This window comes from Sarcophilus harrisii, chromosome 5 (genome assembly GCF_902635505.1).
Source record: "Sarcophilus harrisii chromosome 5, mSarHar1.11, whole genome shotgun sequence".
NCBI lineage: Eukaryota > Metazoa > Chordata > Mammalia > Dasyuromorphia > Dasyuridae > Sarcophilus > Sarcophilus harrisii.
In genome coordinates this window covers 7,249,285-7,255,254 of record NC_045430.1, presented here as the reverse complement: position 1 = coordinate 7,255,254, position 5,970 = coordinate 7,249,285, and positions in this window count along the sequence as shown.

The window sequence follows — 5,970 nt, the reverse complement described above, 5'->3', positions numbered from 1 at the left end:
GGCTATTAAATTTAAAAAAAAAAAAAAAAAGATTGCTTTTTAAGTTTTGGTGTCACTTTCAGACCATCAACACCCCCCAGCTCTTTTTCTGACAAATTGCTGTCTTACCACATCTCCTCCAGCAAGTACTTCTTAAATGGACATGTTTAGGATTCTACATGTAATTATATTTCTACCATGTTTAATATATGTTGGATTACTTGCCATCTAAGGGAGGGGGAAGAAATTGAAACGCAAGGTTTCATAAGGGTTAATGTTGAAAAATTATCCATGCATTCATTTTGAAAATAAAAAGCTTTTAAAAAATAAATTAATTAAATGAAGATTCTACATGTAAGACCTTTCATTTGCCTCTACTCAATTTGATTTCACTAGGCTTGTCCTAAGACTTCAGCTGATCCAAATGTTCATGTGTCCTGATGATTCAGCCATCCCGTGGGACGCCTCTCCCTCCCAGCTTTGCAATGTTGTCAGAGTCAATAAGAAGGCCTCCCCTGCCTTTATCCATGTAATGGATAAAAATGGGAAACAGCACAGAGCGAGCCAAGCTCAGAGACCTCCCTTCAAATCGAGGCTGCTAATGGCTACTCTTTGGGTATAGCTATTCAAGGAGGTCTGAGTCCCTCTAGCTGTCATTTAGCTCCTTTTTTTCCATCTCTTTCAAGACATGAGAGGCTTTGCTAATATTAGTAAATGCCCTGCTAAAACTATTTTTACAGTATTCCCCTCATCTGCCAGAAATGGAAATGATTATAGTTGACTCTCATTTAAGACTCTTGACTGTTGTTTGACACATCTTATCTTATTTCAGCCTTCTGACAAATCTGTTAGAGAAGTATTCTTACATCACTCGAGAGGGGTTTTTTTTCTCCTCATCCTTTTCCTCCTTTTCCTTCCCTCTTCTTCTTTTTTTCTACTAGCATCTCCTGCTTTCCCTCTTCCTTCTTCTATTCCCGCTTCTCTTCCTCCTTTTCCTTCTCTTCTTCCTTTTTCTCTTTCCCTACTTCCTCTTCCCCAGGGCACTGTTCCCAGCTTGTTGGTGCTGAATTCATGGCAGCACCGGACCAGTAGTCTCTGGAGATAAACTAAAAAGGAAGCTACCTAAAGCCATTGCACATTGTGATATAGTGGGATACTTCAAAACAAGGAGAAATTGAATAAAATTGTAAAAAAAAAAATTAAGAACAAAATTAACTCATTAAGATTATAAATTAAGAACAAAATTAATTCCCCCTGAATACAAGACATTCCAGGTACCTCTGAGAATCAGGGTTTGACACATGCACACCTCAGCTCCAGCCTGGAGCTGATTTCTCCCTTTGTCTTCTTCTTAGCCTTAAAATCAATCAACAGTATATCACTATATAATAAATATATTATTATATATAAATATAATGATAATAATAATGATGATGGAGGAGGAGGAGGAGAAAGAGGAGGAGGAAGATACCTGAGACATTTGGAGACCAGCAAGAAATGAGGTCTCTAGAAGCTTGAAGCACTTTGGGGAGAGGGCTGCTCTCTTTTTTTTTTTTTTTTTTTAATTTAATAGCCTTTTATTTACAGGATATATACATGGGTAACTTTACAGCATTAACAATTGCCAAACCTCTTGTTCCAATTTTTCACCTCTTACCCCCCACCCCCTCCCCTAGATGGCAGGATGACCAGTAGATGTTAAATATATTAAAATATAAATTAGATACACAATAAGTATACATGACCAAAACGTTATTTTGCTGTACAAAAAGAATCAGACTCTGAAATATTGTACAATTAGCTTGTAAAGGAAATCAAAAATGCAGGTGGGTATAAATATAGGGATTGGGAATTCAATGTAATGGTTTTTAGTCATCTCCCAGAGTTCTTTCTCTGGGCGTAGTTGGTTCAGTTCATTACTGCTCCATTGGAAATGATTTGGTTGATCTCATTGCTGAGGATGGCCAGGTCCATCAGAACTGGTCATCATATAGTCTTGTTGTTGAAGTATATAATGATCTCCTGGTCCTGCTCGTTTCACTCAGCATCAGTTCGTGTAAGTCTCTCCAGGCCTTTCTGAAATCATCCTGTTGGTCATTTCTTACAGAACAATAATATTCCATAATATTCATATACCACAATTTATTCAGCCATTCTCCAACTGATGGACATCCATTCAGTTTCCAGTTTCTAGCCACTACAAAGAGGGCTGCCACAAATAATCGTGCACATACAGGTCCCTTTGAGGGCTGCTCTCTTGACAGCCAAAGCTGGAGAGTGGGGAGACGAGTGGTTCCCCTTCCCTGGAGATCTTGAAATCAAGAAACACTCTTCCCCACCAAGAGCCTTGTGGGAAGGAGGCCTCCTGACAAGAGTCAAAGACTACAGAGGGAGCAGGTAGGTGAAATCTCAGAGCTCATAGGGAGCTGGGCACTGATCAGGGGTGAAAATCTAGTTATACTTTACTGAATGTAGTTAGTCCACATGTGAATGACAGGTCACAAGGAAGGGATGGGGAAGGAGATAAACATCCCATGGGCATGGGGGAGTAACCCGGGGACATAGAAATTAGGCTGCAAGTTCAGGGTTTGGAGTGCCATCTGGTGACTTAGGTAAAGACTGCGCATTGAATAGTCATCCTTGGTGAGTCTTATCTGTTCCCTTTAGCTACCTGCGTGTCTTTCTATCTCATGCCCCACAAAGCTCGTCCTCTAGTGGGAGAGACCATACCTAATCTCCATCCATTTCACAGATGAGAAAATTGAGGCTAACAAGGATATCATAAAAGAGGGAAAAGGACAGACATGTGCAAAATTGTTTTTGCAGCCCTTTTTGTAGTGGCTAGAAAGTGAAAACTGAGTGGATGCCCATCAGTGGGAAAATGGCTGATTAAGTTATGGTACATGAATATTATGGAATATTACTATTCTGTAAGAAGTGAGCAGCAGGAGGATTTCAGAAAAATCTGGAAAGACAGACATGAACTAATGCTGAGTAAAGTGAGTAGAACCAAGAGAACATTGTACACAGCAACAGCAAGATTATATGATGATCAACTATGATAGACTCAGCTCTTCTCAGCAATACAGTGATTCAAGGCAATTTCAATAGACTTGGGATAGAAGATACCATCCCAGCGAGAGAACTATAGAGACTGAACATAGATCAAAGTATAGTATTTTCACCTTTGGTTGTTTTTTGTTTGCTTAGTTTTTTTTTTTTCTTTTTTATTTCTTCCCCTTTTGATCTGATTTTTCTCGTGCAGCATGACAAATATGGAAATATATATATATAGAAGAATTGCAGCTGTTTAACCTCTATCAGATTGCTTGCTATCTTGGAGAGGGGAGGGGAGAGAGGAAAAATGAGAATATAAGGTTTTACAAAGGAGAATGCTGAAAACTTTGCATATATTTGGAAAAATAAAATACTATTAAATCTGAAAAAAAGAAAAAAGAAAAGAAAAGAAAAGAAAACTGAAGCTAAGGTAGATTAAGTGCTTTCTTACCAACTTCGAACTTTATCTCGGATGTCAGCTATCTCTGAGTCATTCTTGTTCTCTCCTTTCTGGTCCAAAGGATATTTTCCATTTCAGAGAAAACAGAAGCAATGCAGGTGACTGGCTTGGCTGCTTTCTCCGGGTTGTTGGTTACCATCCATCCACCGCAACCTGTGGCCCTAGCCCTTCCTTAAACCGCTTTTCTCCAGTATATTTCTACAACTCTTGCCTTTAGGTAATGTTAAACTTTCTACACTGACAGAAAAATGCCATCCACACCCAAAGAGAGAACTATAGAGATTGAATGTGGATCACAACATACTATTTTCATCTCTTTTTTTTTGTTTGTTTATTTGCTTTTTTTCTCATGGTTTTCCTTTTTTCTGATTTGATATGGAAATATGCTTTAAATGACTGTACATATATAACCTATATGAGATTGCTTGCTGTCTTGGGGAAAGGAGAAGTAAGGAAGGGAGAAAAAAATTTGGAACACAAAATCTTACAAGAATGAATGTTGAAAACTATCTTTACTTGTAATTGGAAAAATGATTTACTATTGAAATTTTTTTTTAAAAAGCTTTCTATCTGGTTTCAACTCATTGGGAACTCCATCATCCCCAACTTTGGCTTCATGGTGCTTTGCCACACTCTAGTACTCAGGATCTATCACCTGCCCTTGCTTTTATCTTCAATTCATGTCTTTTTAAAATTAATTAGGTGGTACAGTGGATAGAGCACTAGCCTTGGAATCAGGAGAATCTGAGTTCAAATTTGGCCTTACGTATTCACTAGCTGCATTAACCCTAGGCAAGTCACTTAACTTTAATTATTTCCAAAAAAGGAGGAGAAAAAATGCATTAGCAGTTAACCAAGATGGTAGAGTAGTAAGAAGAAATAGAGAACTCTGTTTTCCCCACCACCACCAGCAAAAAAAAAAAAAAAAAACAAAAAAAAAAAAACAACTCTCCTCCAAACAAATCTAGAAAATGCAATGGACCAAATCCTATTGGGAAATCCAAGAAAAAAAAGCATTGTGTCATTTCCCCAGCCACGGTCAATATAGGGAGAGGTCTGAGGACTCAGGGCTGGGTCTGGCTAGAACAGTGTTTGGAGCATTCCAGGTTAGGGAGAGACTGTACACCTAGGCAAGAAATGGTCCCAGATGCACCATAGAAGGAAAACTTGTGCAAACTGGCAACTACTACCTAGTTCTGTGTTATGGATCCAGGACTGACTATGGAGGAGACCTGAGTTTCAAGGTATTATCCTAGGATAACAAGTGGGAAAGGATTCTGAGCTGGAAAAAATTCAAAAGTAAGGAACAGCTGTGTGTCTCAGACATCAAGAACAGAATGGGGTCTCAGTTCCCATTCTTGGTCCCATCTGAAACCTGAAAAGAAATAACAAGGGCAGGAATCCCAGACCAAGGGGAAGCCTACATATCTGTCCCTCTGAGTCCAGCAGCAGTCTACTGGAATTCCAACTAGGATAAGCCCTATAGGGTCTATTGCTCAGACTGAAACCCAGGTCAGAAATTTGCCAAGGTCAGACTAATAAGGCAGCAGCTGCAGCAGGGCTAGCCCAGACATTCCCTCTAGATGAATAAAGACCCTAACATAAAATCTGAAATCAAGAAGTAGGCTAGTAAAACAAGCAAGCAAAAATAAAAGGAAAAACTATTATGGTGACAGAGGAAGAAAATAATTCCAAAAGAACCACAAGAAAAGTCTCAAAGAAAAGCACAGCTTGGGCATAAATTAAGCTTGAATTCATGGAAGATCAATAATAAAAGTTTCTAAAAATCATATAATTGTATCAATAGATTCCCAAAAAAAAGAATTTTGATAAAATACAACACTCATTTCCATTAAATCACTTGAAAATAGAGGTATAAATGGATTTTTTTCTTAAATTAATATTTTAAAAAAACATTTGTGATAAAATCATCAGTAAACATTATTTGTAATGAGGATAAGCCTTCCCAGTAAGATCAGGTGTGATGCACACTATCACCAATATTCATCGGTATTGTATTGGAAATCCTAGGAATAGCAGTGAAAGAAGAAAAAGAAATAGAAGGAATCAGAATAGGGAATGTGGTAATAAAATTATCTTTTTTTTGCAGATGATATAATGATATACTTGGAAATCTCAAAGATTCAATTAAAAAGCTAATTGAAACAATATTTTTCACAAAGTAACAGGATATAAAACAAATCCATATAAATATCAGCATTCCTATATATCACGAACAAAATCTTGCAAGAAGAGATAGTAAGAATCATCTCATTTAAAGTAACTCTAGACAGTATAAAATACCTGGGAGACACTTACCAACATAAACCCAAGAACTATGTAAACAAACTTGTCTTTTTTTATATAATCAAATAAAATCAGATCTAAATAATTAGAGAAATATTGTTTGTGGGTAAGCAAAGTCAAGGTAATAAAAATGACATGTTGCCAACTAACTTATATACCATCTCGAT